The sequence below is a fragment of the Salvelinus namaycush genome, chromosome 22 (assembly GCF_016432855.1).
Source record: "Salvelinus namaycush isolate Seneca chromosome 22, SaNama_1.0, whole genome shotgun sequence".
Taxonomy (NCBI): Eukaryota; Metazoa; Chordata; class Actinopteri; order Salmoniformes; family Salmonidae; genus Salvelinus; species Salvelinus namaycush.
The window spans coordinates 17,597,853-17,613,105 of record NC_052328.1 but is presented as its reverse complement, the minus strand read 5'-3'; the positions used below and the strand labels follow the sequence as shown (position 1 = coordinate 17,613,105).

The following is a 15,253-nucleotide window of genomic DNA, read 5'->3' as shown; positions in this document are numbered from 1 at the left end:
GGCCGCAGGCCTACCTTTCCACCCAGCCGCAGGCCCTTCACCAGCCGCAGGCCTACCTTTCCACCCCAGACCGCAGGCCTACCTTTCCACCCCAGACCGCAGGCCTACCTTTCCACCCCAGACCGCAGGCCTACCTTTCCACCCCAGACCGCAGGCCTACCTTTCCACCCCAGACCGCAGGCCTACCTTTCCACCCCAGACCGCAGGCCTACCTTTCCACCCCAGACCGCAGGCCTACCTTTCCACCCCAGACCGCAGGCCTACCTTTCCACCCCAGACCGCAGGCCTACCTTTCCACCCCAGACCGCAGGTCTACCTTTCCACCCCAGACCGCAGGCCTACCTTTCCACCCCAGACCGCAGGCCTACCTTTCCACCCCAGACCGCAGGCCTACCTTTCCACCCCAGACCGCAGGCCTACCTTTCCACCCCAGACCGCAGGCCTACCTTTCCACCCGAGACCGCAGGCCTACCTTTCCACCCGAGACCGCAGGTCCTACTGACACAGAAAAATGTAAGCTTTAACTGCTGGCTACTCTTCTTCCATGGCTTAACCCAACAATAGAAGGTCACAGTGTTTCCCTAAAAGATGTCTGGGTTTAAACATTCTATTGTACAGAAAGTGAATAGCTTAATCAATTGATAGTGACAGAATTTGATTACTTCCCAAGAAGAGTAAAATGTTTTGTCTCTTCTGCTATATGTTGTAGCTCAGCCTCAAATTCAAAGAAGCGAAACAATGATATCCCCATACGCATAAGTCACATCTTTCCTGGGTATTTCACAGCTTGTTTAAGTATAAAGCATCACGGACTAAAGCGCTGTCATACTGTAGATCACTTCATATAAATTGAACAGGTTTTATTTTCTTAAAAATCTGAAGTTAATAATGGGTAGGCTTGTGACTCCTGAGTGGCACAGCGGTCTAAGGCACTGCATGTCAGTACTAGAGGCGTCACTACAGACCCTGGTTCGATCCCGGGCTGTATCACAAGTCCCATAGGGCGGCACACAATTGGCCCAGCCTTGTCCGGGTTATGGGAGGGTTTGGCCGGGGTAGGCAGTCATTGTAAAATAAGAATGTATTCTTAACTTACTTGCCTCGTTAAAAGGTTAAATAAAATAAATAAGGCTTGTGCTTTTCTTTAATAAAAAAAGGTAGGCCTATGGCATAACCTCGCATACATTTCCGATCGATTGTGCTGTGACTGCTGCTTCAAGTTTCAACTCCACATTGGAAGTTACTCGAATCTGGCTTATTGTGTGGTCAATAGCTCTGACAAACACATGGGTAAGAAACATAGTTTTTATTCAAATCAACTCTAGTAGTAGCAAGCTTTCAAAGTTGACCTCTGGTCCTCCTCATCTTCACGCTCTTCTTCTCAAACTGAACAGAACATAGGCTAGTCCGCACGCAAGGTATATCATTTTTTGGACTAGGCCTAATTGGAAGAAGCCCTCCTGAACTGCCACTGTAGGCCAGCACAGCATTGGTTAGGCAGCACTAAAAAAATGGTTTTAAGCAGGAGAAACAGAGCAGGCAGGGGCTCAGGGTTGGAATATCCTTTGCAGTGTGTAATGCAGCCTAATTTTAATTTACATCATCCCAGCAGCTATCTTAGAAATACAACTTTGCTCGATGCTTCTCTGAGCATTCTCAGAGTATCCATAGCCTATAGATCATTTGATTGAGACCATACTAAAAAGCCTACAGGTGCACTTGATATTGCGCGCCCAGCAGAGAATCAGAGAACAGGGGGCGGCATAGGGCACACATCGATATATGGCCTAATAAGTAGCTAATTATAAAACACTGAAAATATTAAAATTTCAATTACATGACCCTCCCCTGGACTAGATTTAAAAAATGTAAATACTTAACCCTCCCCTTGACTGAAATTGAAAAAGCATGACCCTCTCCCATTTCCCTCCAGGTACCCATTCTGTACATTTCGATCCATCCCTTAGCAAAGAGCAATTTCTCAATTTTGCTAGGACTGTCAGAGTGATCTGAGTGAGAGCATCCTGTCGGGCTGCATCACCGCCTGGTACGGCAGCTGCTCCGCCCATAACCGTAAGGCTTTCCAGAGGGTAGTGAGGTCTGCACAACGCATCACCGGGTGCAAACTACCTACCCTCCAGGACACCTACACCACCCGATGTCACAGGAAGGCCAAAAAGATCATCAAGGACAACAACCACCCGAGCAACTGCCTGTTCACCCCGCTATCATCCAGAAGGCGAGGTCAGTACAGGTGCATCAAAGCCGGGAATGAGAGACTGAAAAACATCTATCTCAAGGCCATCAGACTGTTAAACAACCATCACTAACATTGAGTGGCTGCTGCCAACATACTGACTCAACTCTAGCCACTTTAATAATGGGAAAATGGATGTAATCAATTTATCACTAGCCACTTTATATAATGCTTACATACCCTACATTACTCATCTCATATGTATATACTGTACTCTATACCATCTACTGCATCTTGCCTATGCCGTTTGGGTATCACTCATTCATATATTTTTATGTACATATTCGTATTCATTCCTTTACACTTGTGTGTATAAGGTAGTTGTTGTGAAATTGTTAGGTTAGATTACTTGTTAGATATTACTGCATTGTCGGAACTAGAAACAGAAGCATTTCGCTACACTCGCATTAACATCTGCTAACCATGTGTATGTGACAAATAAATTTGATTTGATTGGGAAAGGGAAAACAGAAAACTAGCTGTATTGGCAGAGGTTTGGAACACTTTCTATTTAGTATATTAACTAATTTACCACCTGGTGATGGCACCAGGCAGGCCAAAACGCCATCCCACCAAAACGGCAGATATTAAGCAGTCTTTTCAAACAGCTCTTACATGAGCACTATCCTAAAAAAAATATATCTAAAAAAAATTAATAAATAAAAATAAAAAATAAAATTTCGGGCCACCCCCAGGTGGTGAGGGTGGAAACACATTCACCACGTGCGTGGTTCGTCCCCTCCTGTACTCCCCGTTCACACACGACTGCGTAGCCAACACCATTGTTACGTTTGCTGACAACACGATGGTGGTTGGCCTGATCACCGACGACGAGACAGCCTATAGGTAGGAGTTCAGAGACCTGGCAGTGTGGTGCCACGACAACAACGTTTCCCTCAAACGTCAGCAAGACAAAAGGACCTGATTGTGGACTACAGGAAACGGGAGGGCCGAGCACATCCCCATCCACAGGGCTGTAGTGGAGCGGGTCGAGAGCTTCAACTTCCTTGGTGTCCACATCACTAAGGAATTATCATGGTCCACACACACACCAACAGTTGTAAAGAGGGCAGGCCAGTGCCTCTCCCCCTCAAGAGGCTGAAAAGATTTGGCATGGGCCCTCAGAATCTCAAAAAGTTCTCCAGCTGCACCATCTTGACTGGCTACATCCCCACTTGGTATGGCAACTGCTTTGTATCCGACCACAAGGCGCTACAGAGGGTAGTGCGTATGGCCCAGTATATCACTGGGGCGAAGCTTCCTGCCATCCAGGACCTCTATACCAGGCGGTGTCAGAGGAAGGCCCTAAAAATAGTCAAATACTCCAGCCAACCAAGTCATAGACTGTTCTCTCTGCTACCACACGGCACCAAGTCTGGAACCAACAGGACACTGAACAACTTCTACCCCCAAGCCATAAGACTGATAAATAGTTAACCAAATAGCTACCTGGACTATCTGCATTTATCCTTTTTGCACTCTTGACTCATCACATACGCTGCTGTTACTGTTTATTATCTATCCTGTTGCCTAGTCACTTTAACCCCACACACACAAAATTACCTCAACAACCTCATACCCCTGCACATCGACTCTGTACTGGTACCCAGTGTATATAGCAAAGTTAATGTTACTCATTGTGAATTTACTATTTTTTCTCTCTGCATTGTTGGGAAGGGCCAGTAAATAAGCATTTCACTCTTAATCTACACCTGTTGTTTACGAAGCATGTGACAATTTAAATGTGATATTTGATCATGAAAAGGCTTGGTCTCAATTATAATTATCTATGTGACATTGCGACACACAAGAAAATACCATGACATTTTAAATTCTTAATTTAATTTAAACACTTTTGAATTTGGTTTTTATGAGGTGTGCCCATAAAAAGCCATACCGTAAAGCCTACACACGTTTCATTCATGGAGTTTTTTGTTATTGTGGGAATGCTGTAATTAAGTCAGCTAAATGAGAAGGAGTAGGCTACCGTGAGAAACCGACAGCTAGTGTATTTAATATGAATGGACTTCTTGTAGACAATGACGGGGAGCGCAGCAAAATAGCATAAACTATCTTAGCTAGCTTCTTTACATCGATTTGCTGCAGTGAAAGACAGGCACAGCCAGATGGGATAAAATATGACCTATGGCATTCACAAGTTTGTCTAACTAGCGCAAGTCAGTGGCTAGTTTTTCCTCGTTCTCCCTTGACACCGGCCCCTAACCACTACTACACTACTGCAGCACGCACAGAGTCGGACAGGGCACCGAGTCAAGCAGGCTGCGCAGCAAGCGTCTCAAGTTTAAACAAAAATACAACAAAAACAAGTTGAATAATAATTAATATTCGAATAGTGAAATTACTTAAAATGCCCATCCCTAATTTAGTCAATGTGAGCTACTGTGAGCCGGGTCCACAAGTGCACCAATCATAGAACCAGCCACATGAGAAATGCAAAGCTCTTTGGGCTATGTTAAAGTTAATCATCCTAGGACACCTACACATTTGCTAATTCACACATTGGTTGCGTGAACGTACACACTGTATGAAATCCCATATACACAAAGGCGGGTACACACACAACACAACACCCAGTTGGTCTTTGAAGAGCACCTTACCTCAGCGTGTGCAGCAGTCTGACGCAAGACGAGGGCCTGCAGAGATGAGAGAACAAGAGAAACAGGATTCATTAAAGGATCCAACTCACAGCCACACAAATGCACCCCCTGCTACTCTCACCTACATTAATATGAGCTGCCCATCTCAGTGAGTGAGTGAGCTCTCAAATACACGGCAGTATCTTCTATTTAAATGAAAGAAAAAAGTGTTTAACAGTAGCCTAGTTTGAAAAGGCAAGCCCCAGGGTTGTCAAGGACGACAGAGCCAGAGAAGAAGAGAGATGAGACAAAGACAGAAAAGCAGGCTTAACAGCATCACATGAAGATATGATGCTAGAGAGGAGCCCTGACCTCTGCTTGCCTAGACAACAACCTGAGTCAACATCTCCCTCTCTTGCTCCCTGGTGATTTTCTGTTTGCTATGTAGTGTGCAGTTTGTTCCAGGAGCAGGCTGTCCTGATATATCCAGACCCACAGAAGCTGTTTTTTAATCATTTTAACTGGCTTCCATGGCAAGACATGATAGGTTGAAGAAATACGGATAAATCCTATCCAGTCCTCGTCAACCATCAGTGATAATAAAGAATATTGGAAAGGTGTCCATTTCAGAGCTAGTTATGAGACAGCCAGGGTTAGGGGGCTCTGGGGACTCTGTTAGGGGAAGGAAGGAGAGAGCTCACAGTTGGAGGTAGGGTATTGGTGGTGGAGGATGGGGGGGGTCCTAAGTGCTATGGAAGGCAGTGGTTGTGCTGTAGCCTGCTACTAAAACCTCATCTGCTCCAGCAAACACTACTACTTCATAAAAGCATCACGTCAAACGCACCTCGCCCACGATGGAGCGGAATCTGCCTAGGAGGGAAAATAATGCACTGCTATATGCTGCTACCGCTATCAAAGATAAATAACACACCAGTACACAGCTTTACATATGTATTACACATAACTGATGACCATCATTACCGCTGGACCATATTAGCTATACCCACATCCAACCAAGGCACACAAGATGACACATCATACACACACACGTCGCCCCCTTCAAATCACTACAACCAACACTGTGATCAGCCACCAGCTTAATAAAGCGGATGAAGGATCCTCTCACTGCTGTTCAAATCAAAAATCACATTTTATTGGTCACATACATGTGTTGAGCAGATGTTATTGCGGGTGTATTGAAATGCTTGTGCTTCTAGTACTGACAGTGAAGCAATATCTAACAAGTAATATCTAACAATTTCACAACATATACCCAATACACACACATCTAAGTAAGGAATGGAATTAAGAATATATAAATATATTGACGAGCAATGTCAGGGAGGCATAGACAGATACAGTAGATAGTACATATACACATATGAGATGAGTAATGCAAGATATGTAAACATTATTTTAGTGACTAGTGATCCATTTATTAAAGTGTCCTGTGTGTAGGCTGCAACCTCTCTGTGCTAGTGATGGCTATTTAACAGTCTGCTGGCCTTGAGATCGCTGTTTTTCAGTCTCTCGGTCCCAGGTAAAATATTGGGATATTCATTTTGACAAAATATTGCATCGTTTTGACAATATCACAAAATTATTTTTGCACTAGTTGGCTGTACCTGTTATCTATGGTCATAATAGTTTGTAGGCCAAACCGTTTGGATGCTACAGACGTTTTCATGAGAAGACTGATTATCGGGGTGTCTCGTGGTCTGACAAACACAGCTGTAGCTCTGCCACCTTTCACCTCAGATGCGGTGGATCAAATGCAAAAAAACATCAAGCTTAAACAGACATATTTATGTGGAATTTGTATTATGCTAATTAAATTTCCACGTGGCCGCAGAAATTTACTCAATATGGTTAATCCATTTTTAATTCAGGCTGTAACAGGGGTGTCAAACTCATTCCATGGAGGGCCTAGTGTCTGCGGGTTTTTGGTTTTCCCTTTCAATTAAGGCCTCGACAACGAGGTGAGGGGAGTTCTTTACCAATTAGTGACCTTAATTCATCAGTCAAGTACAAGGGAGGAGCAAAAATCCGCAGACACTCGGCCCTCCATGGAATGAGTTTGACAAGTGCTGTAAGAAGAAAATGTGGGAAAAGTCAAGGGGTGTTTCTAAAGGCACTGTGCATGATCAGAACTATTTTCTAAGTAAGAGAACAATAAAACAGTCTTCTCTTGAGATTAAAGTCTTATTTACAGTTTTACTGCAAGATATGAATTGCCACAATGTTTGTTCTTCAAATTATGGACTTTATTAAAAACAGAAAAATGAAGTAAAAAGCCCACATTATATTATAATAAATTCAAGGTTTTGTTTTTCCAGCTTTCTGTTTTTGGTACAGATCTGGGAAAGGGTAAATTTTTTGGTTGGTTGGTTTTGGTTTTTGCTCTGACATGCACTGTCAACTGTGGGACCTTATATAGACAGGTGTGTGTCTTAACAAATCATGGCCAATCAATTGAATTTACCACAGGAGGACAAGTTGTAGAAACATCTCAAGGATGATCAACGGAAACAGGATGCACCTGAGCTCAATTTCGAGTCTCATAGCAAAGGGTCTGAATACTTATGTAAATAAAGTACTTGTTTTATTTTTAATACATTTGCAAACATTTCTAAAAACCAGTTTTCACTTTATCATTATGGGGTTGTGTCACTTTATTTAATCAATTTTGGAATAAGGCTGTAACGTAACAAAATATGGAAGTTAAGGGGTATGAATACTTTCCGAATGCACTGTATGTACAAGTGTGTGTATGTGTGCGTAAGGACTCTACGGTGCCGTAGTCGCATTATGTCCGAAACACTATATAACCACGCTGGCAAGGTATATAGGTGATCGACTTTATTCAGTCAGTTTGACGCCTTCAAGGAACTAGGCACCACTTGCTGTTCAGTTGCCAATCAACACACTGTTGAAACACGGAAAAAATATAAAAAATGTGTTCGAAAACAATAATTAGGCTATTGGATTTAGGCTCATCGTTACAACTCAATACTTGGAACGTGCAAATTCACGAGCATCATGCTCGCTCTCCCTCAGTGTAAAGAAATTCAACTGCAACCAGAGCTCTGTATATAATAACGAGATGCTCATGTCTCCGCCCCAACAATGGGAGTTGTTGTCCCGAAGGCGGGAAGGCAGGCTTAGGTCCACAATAAGCCCATAGAAAATGCATTGGCCTTATTTTGGACAGATTTTGGAGAGTGAAACCTCTTGCTTCGCCTCTTCCTCTCTGTTGCGTTTCCCTGTTATCGCTCACTTTGTGGCTGACAGGCAACTACACTATCAATAGACCACTAGAAGATGCATATGGTTCATTCTAGCGGGAGAGGGCTTGACAGACTAGCGAATTGAAACTTTTAAATGAAAAGTAGCCTAGTTAATATAAAGTGGAAAATGTAGCCGTCTGAAAATTAGTGTGTAAACGGCTGATTAGCCAACGCTAATGGAAAACACTGGCAATGCATATAGAATCGTGAGAAAACGCAATACATTTCCTAATAATGTCGTATCGTGAGGTCCCTGGCGATTCCTAGTCCTATTGTTTACCCACTAAAGCCGCTGCAAATCTTATTCATGGCTTAATGATTATATCTGCCAATTAACGGTGCGACAGCAGAATCCCATTCAGCCCGGCTGGGGATGGTGTTGCTAATCCTATTGTCTGTGTCTTTCTCCTCTCCCTCGCTCCACTCTGCAGCCATACGGCGCATACAGGGGGAGGTGGATGGGGAGACCGACACGGGCAGCAGGTAAGAGAGATTAGTAATGACTCAGGAGCGGGATTCTACCTGAGGCCCTCAGGGTGAATTACAGAAGCCTAATAAATCAGACCACACCATAGGCCAGGGGGATGCAGATTTAAGATTTAATGCTCTCCCCTAATGGTATGACAGCCCTCTACTACTTAGCTTGAATCAAATGGCAAACATGGGAGAGTGAGAAGTTAATGTTAGCTTAATTTGAATAACTAAGGCTAACCGTTATCTACGCCAGTGAGCAGCACTAGCATAGTCATGTACTGGCCACAGCAGAGGGGGGGGTGACATTTGATTTTCTCTGCCCTTTGCATTCATTTCAGAATCCAGAAGCGGAGGCGGACAGAAGGTTCATGAGGTGACATCTCTGAGCTGACAGCCAGGCACTCTTCCTCTCATGCTAATGCAGGCACAGAAATCATTACGCTCAGCTCCAATGAAAACAGCCAATGAGAAAAGTTCAGGCACAATGAGGGAAAATCCATTTGCAGTCTGTAAACACACACACACACATAGAGAGAGAGCTGTAAATAAATATTGTGCATCGCTATCATTTTCTCCATGGCAATTTCTAACAGTGTGATGAAGGGCACTATAGATCAGAGTGAAGTTGCAGCCAGAGCTAATGTCAGAGAGAGAGAGAACGGATACAACACCAAAGCCAGTTTAACATGATAAAACTGCCCCTCCGGTTAAAAACTTATTGTGAATAGGGGGGCACTGTTTTCACTTTGGAAAAAATCGTGGCCAAATTAAAACGGCCTCGTACTCTGTTCTAGATCATACAATATGCATATTATTATTACTATTGGATAGAAAACTCTGAAGTTTCTAAAACTGTTTGAATTATATCTGTGAGTAAAACAGAACTCATTTGGCAGCAAACTTCCATACAGGAAGTGAAAATTCTGAAAATGAGGCTCTGTGTCAGGGCCTGCCTATTCAACTGGCTTTTATTTATGGATCTGTATGCACTTCATACGCCTTCCACTAGATGTCAACAGGCAGTGGAAGGTTGAATGGGGTGTCTAGCTTGATGTGAGGCCGAATAAGAGCTTTTGGAGTGACAGGTCCGCCCTATCGTCAGTATTCAGCTGCGCGCCGGGGAACCTCACATTGTCTTCTGAAAAGCGTTCGGTATACACTACGAATTGCTCCGGCTCTCATTTTATTGGATACATATGAGAAGAACATCATAAAGTAGGATTTTCAACCGAGTTTGACCAGTTTATTCGACGTTTATTGGGAATTTTGGAATTTTTCGTTCCATGCGCCAAGAGATGATGGACACGTACGCTCCACAATGCTAGCCAAAGTTGCTAATTCGACAGAAGAAATGGACATTCTAAAACCAAACAACGATTTATTCTGGACCTAGGACTCCTTGCACAACATTCTGATGGAAGATCAACAAAAGTAGGAGAATATTTATGATGTTATTTCGTATTTCTGTGGAATATGTTGGCTCCAACACGGCGGAGAATAGGTGAGCGCTGTCTCACAATAATGCATACTGTATGTTGTAGTAAAGTTATTTTTAAAAATCTAACACAGCGGTTGCATTAAGAACCAGTGTATTTCATTTGCCATACAACAAGTATTTTTATGTAAAGTTTATGATGAGTTCTTTGATTAGATTAGGTGACTGTCCAAAATATCTCTGGAGATTTTGGTGAATTGTTGCTACGTATTCACAATGTATAACCACGATTTGCAGCTCTACATATGCACAATAAATGTATTGTATAACATGATGTTATAAGACTGTCATCTGATGAAGTTGTCCAAAGGTTAGTGATTAATTTTATCTCTATTGCTGGTTTTTGCGAAAGCTATGTTGGCGGTGAATAAATGTTTTTGTGTGTTTGGCTATTGTGGTAAGCTAATATAATTCTATATTGTATTTTCGCTGTAAAACACTTTTTAAAAAATCGGAAATATTGGCTGGATTCACAAGATGTTTATCTTTCATTTGCTGTACACCATGTATTTTTCATAAATATTTTATGATGAGTATTTATGTATTTCACGTTGCTCTCTGTAATTATTCTGGCTGCTTTGGTGCTATTTGTAATGGTGGCTGCAATGTAAAACTACGATTTATACCTCAAATATGCACATTTTTGAACAAAACATAAATGTATTGTATAACATGATGTTATAAGACTGTCATCTGATGAAGTTGTTCAAGGTTAGTGATTAATTTTATCTCTATTTCTGGGTTTTGTGAAAGCTACCTATGCGGTGGAAACATGGTGAAAACATGCCGTTGTGTGTTTGGCTATTGTGGTTAGCTAATATAAATACATAGTGTTTTCGCTGTAAAACATTTTAAAAATCGGAAATGATGGCTGGATTCACAAGATGTTTATCTTTCATTTGCTGTATTGGACTTGTGATTTCATGAAATTATATTATATGATATCCCTGTCCCGTTAGGCTAGGCTATGCTAGTCAGCTTTTTTGATGAGGATGCTCCCGGATGGGTATCACTGAAAGGTTAAAGTCCGAGGACATCTATTCTCTGATCCATCCCTCACCAAGCAGAGAAGCAGACATTCTGTCCCAGTTTGCCCCTCGCTGCCACCTCCCTACACATTCTCCATCTATCTCATATGTAACTGGCTGCTAAGCCTTCCAGTAGACAGGCTAATGCCCCAGCTTGCTACTCGTGTGAACACACATGGTTTTCACAAGCACCTGTAGCCTCTCCTAACATCTTAGATTCCTAGCTCATTGCCTCAAGCATCTGTTCATACCAATGATGTATATAAACCATGGATTGCCGATGCTTTGTATTGGCCAATGAGAGGCTTTGAAGCCACCGGTCGGCCATATTGGCACTCCTCAGAAGAAGCAGTCCTCCATAGGAATTAATGGAATTCTACAGTATCTTAAATGTTTCAATGACAAAATGACATGTATTAAAGTATTTTTTTATTGTAGTGGGGGCCAGTAACATTAGTACTTTCAGACAACTATATTTTAATGAAAATGTTATATTAAATTTGTATTTTGTTTGTCTATCTCATAATATAAAAGTATGCATTAAGGTGTCTAATATAATTAAAGGGACAAAAACAAATTACAATGGTGGGGGAGTGCCAAGATGGTGGCGCAGCGGCTTCAAAACAGCTCCCCGTCAATCATCTAGTGTGTGTGTGTGTGTGTGTGTGTGTGTGTGTGTGTGTGTGTGTGATATATATATATATATATAAATAAATATAAAAATCATTGGTTCATACAGACACAGAAAGCCAGTGTGAGGCAACGGCAGTAAACTGCTCGCTCTCAATCCTGAACCACAACACATCACACCTTAAAGGACGGAGTGTAAGCCAATTTCATTTCAGACATGAATAGAGTAGACATGGGAGGTGCTGAGGGAGAGAGATAGAGGATTGAGAGCAGGGGGTGTGGAGAGGCGAGGGGTGAAGGCTAAGCTGCTGGATGCTGGCGTTCTGTGGGCTACACTACTGGGTCTGTGTGAGCTGAATGGCACGCAGCAGGCAGTCCTGGCCCCCTACCTCCATCTGCCCCCGTTCTCCACCCACTACCCCATCCCTCCACCACCAGGCAGGCAGGCAGAAAGGAGGCCACAAGGAGGGGGGAGGGGATGCAGATAAACCAGGGTTGCAGCATTCAGTGGGAGAGAAAAAGTATGAGTTGTTACAAAACAGAGGAAGTAGCCTACTACCGAAGCTTGCCCAATATGAATGCACATTTATGTTTCCATATCAAAACCTTTGCTCCCGTTTTTAGTGAGGCAGGGCCCTGAACCACGCAAGCAACACTAGGTATAGCCAAATGCCCCCCAAGGGCAACGGTCCTATCAATAAATCTGTAGGCTACTATAAATTGTGTGTAAGGTGAGACAAGAACATTATCATTTCATGAGAAAAACTACCTAGCCATAAAAAGCAGCTTCCCATTTGCTGCCACAATCAGCTCATTTTCACAGAAACAATTGTCACACACAGTGTGCAAGTTGGTTCAGGTCTGAAAAGTCACATTCTTCACATAAGATGGATTTCAAGCCAAATATGCGATAAGACCCAAAGTGGGTTTGCAGCTTATGCAGTAATAACGTTGCGAGATCATCCGGGGTGATTGCTGCAGCCTCAAAAAACAGCAGGGCAAGAAAAATTACTAGGATGTTTTGGTGACAACACTAAAACATGATGCCTTTGCTGGGCTTCTTCAGTTCATTGCCTCTACTTTAAGTACAACATCTAGGACAAATGTCTGAGACAAGATCTGTTTTTTCTGCTCCTACTACTGTATTATTTGATAATCTGCTAAATTAATACATAAGTCTCAAGTTTCTCTTGAGTTTTGATGTTAGTGCAGCAAGTTGTTATATTCAGACGATGAGGTCACAGAAAGGGAAAGACCAACCGGAGCTGAGACAAAACGCGAAAATGTGGGGTTCGAAATTGACACCCTTGATAAAGATGAGCAAAAATGAATGTATAAAATAAATAATTAAAATACAGAGCTATACTGTATGATCATTTTGGGGGGGAAATTAAATATATTTTTTACTAGGGAAAAACTTTAACAATACTTTTTTTCCTCAAAAAGGTAGGAGTCAAAAGTTAAGTCCAGAGACTGAGATGGCCATTGCAAAATGTTGATTTTGTGGGCAATTCATTTATTTGTGGATTTGATGTGTGTTTGGGGTTATGGTCAGGTTTACGGCAAAAATATCTTGGTTCTATGTAAAGTTCATGATGACGTTGGACTTAACAAGGGCCCCAGGACCAGTGGAAGCAAAATAGCCCCATAACATCACAGATCCACCTCCATATTTTACAGTAGGTATGGGGATATTTTCTGCTCATGCGTTCTCGTTTTGATGCCAGATTCACCACTTTTGTGCATGGCCAAAGAGATCTATTTAAGGCATCTGACCAAAGCAAAGGTTCCAATCCAAGTGCCAATGCTGTTTAGCAAACTCGCGGCATTCACATTTTTTGGGTAACATGAAAATAGAGCTATTTGCCCATGCACACTTCTGAAGTGGTTTGTTCACAAGCTGGGTTGTTTTCTATGTTTGACTTTCAACTGCTAGGGAATACAACAAGTCGCATAATCACGGTAACATCCCACCCTTAACGGGGAAGGTCAACATGTCTCATCTGTGATATATATATATATATATACACACACTGCTCAAAAAAATAAAGGGAACACTTAAACAACACAATGTAACTCCAAGTCAATCCCACTTCTGTGAAATCAAACTGTCCACTTAGGAAGCAACACTGATTGACAATAAATTTCACATGCTGTTTTGCAAATGGAATAGACAAAAGGTGGAAATTATAGGCAACTAGCAAGACACCCCCAATAAAGGAGTGGTTCTGCAGGTGGTGACCACAGACCACTTCTCAGTTCCTATGCTTCCTGGCTGATGTTTTGGTCACTTTTGAATGCTGGCGGTGCTTTCACTCTAGTGGTAGCATGAGACGGAGTCTACAACCCACACAAGTGGCTCTGGTAGTGCAACTCATCCAGGATGGCACATCAATGCGAGCTGTGGCAAGAAGGTTTGCTGTGTCTGTCAGCGTAGTGTCCAGAGCATGGAGGCGCTACCAGGAGACAGGCCAGTACATCAGGAGACGTGGAGGAGGCCGTAGGAGGGCAACAACCCAGCAGCAGGACCGCTACCTCCGCCTTTGTGCAAGGAGGAGCACTGCCAGAGCCCAGCAAAATGACCTCCAGCAGGCCACAAATGTGCATGTGTCTGCTCAAACGGTCAGAAACAGACTCCATGAGGGTGGTATGAGGGCCCGACGTCCAAAAGTGGACAGTTTGATTTCACAGAAGTGTGATTGACTTGGAGTTACATTGTGTTGTTTAAGTGTTCCCTTTATTTTTTTGAGCAGTGTATATTTTTAAAGACCGAGGTCACAAAATATAAGTAAACAATATACCACATCACTTCGTACTAGTAATACATGTATTGTTTTAGAAACATTACAAAGCATCAAATATTTTGGCTGGTAAATGAAATCTGAGTCTGGTACATATATATTTTTTAATCTACCTGCCCCTGTGGCTGGTGGACCAAAAATGACATTTTATGCCCTGATTGTATTAGTATAAAATAATATTATTTCCCCAAAAACATTAGCATACAATATAGGTCAGTATTTGAATTATTTTATACAGTCCTTTTTGCACATCTTTATCAAGGGTATCGTTAATTTCGTACCCCACTGTATGTACCATTGACTTGCATTGGTGCCACAAATGCTAAAAAGTTAGCATTTGAAACACTGGTCAGGTAAACAAAACCAAAGCATGGGTTGCTGTCGTACGTTGTCCGTAAACTGCTTACATGGTAAGGAAACCACCCAAAATACAAAAATACATTGAACTATCCCTTTTAACGTGGGTGGGGGGATTCTTTAAACACATCAAGTAATAGCAGGAACAGCACCATCTAGTGCAGTGATTCTCAACTGGTGGGGGAGGTTGAGTGGGTCGCGGGTATCTGAGAAAAAAAATACTTCAGTCTGAATTTAACTTCTTTGGGCCAGGGGGGCAGTATTGAGTAGCTTGGATAAAAAGGTGCCCAGAGTAAACTGCCTGCTACTCTGTCCTAAAAGCTAGAA

The 15,253-nt window shown here is 42.5% G+C and overlaps 1 protein-coding gene across 1 annotated transcript in view; it reads right to left on the bottom strand.

Annotated features, from left to right (window-relative positions):
- LOC120017632 (bifunctional heparan sulfate N-deacetylase/N-sulfotransferase 2-like) overlaps window positions 1-15,253 on the bottom strand; it is a 170,914-nt gene that overhangs the window by 96,915 nt on the left and 58,746 nt on the right. Inside the window, exon 2 of the mRNA XM_038960529.1 lies at window positions 4,876-4,911. The gene's annotated coding sequence lies outside the window, so the exon portion shown is untranslated. The remainder of the gene's footprint in view (window positions 1-4,875; window positions 4,912-15,253) is intronic.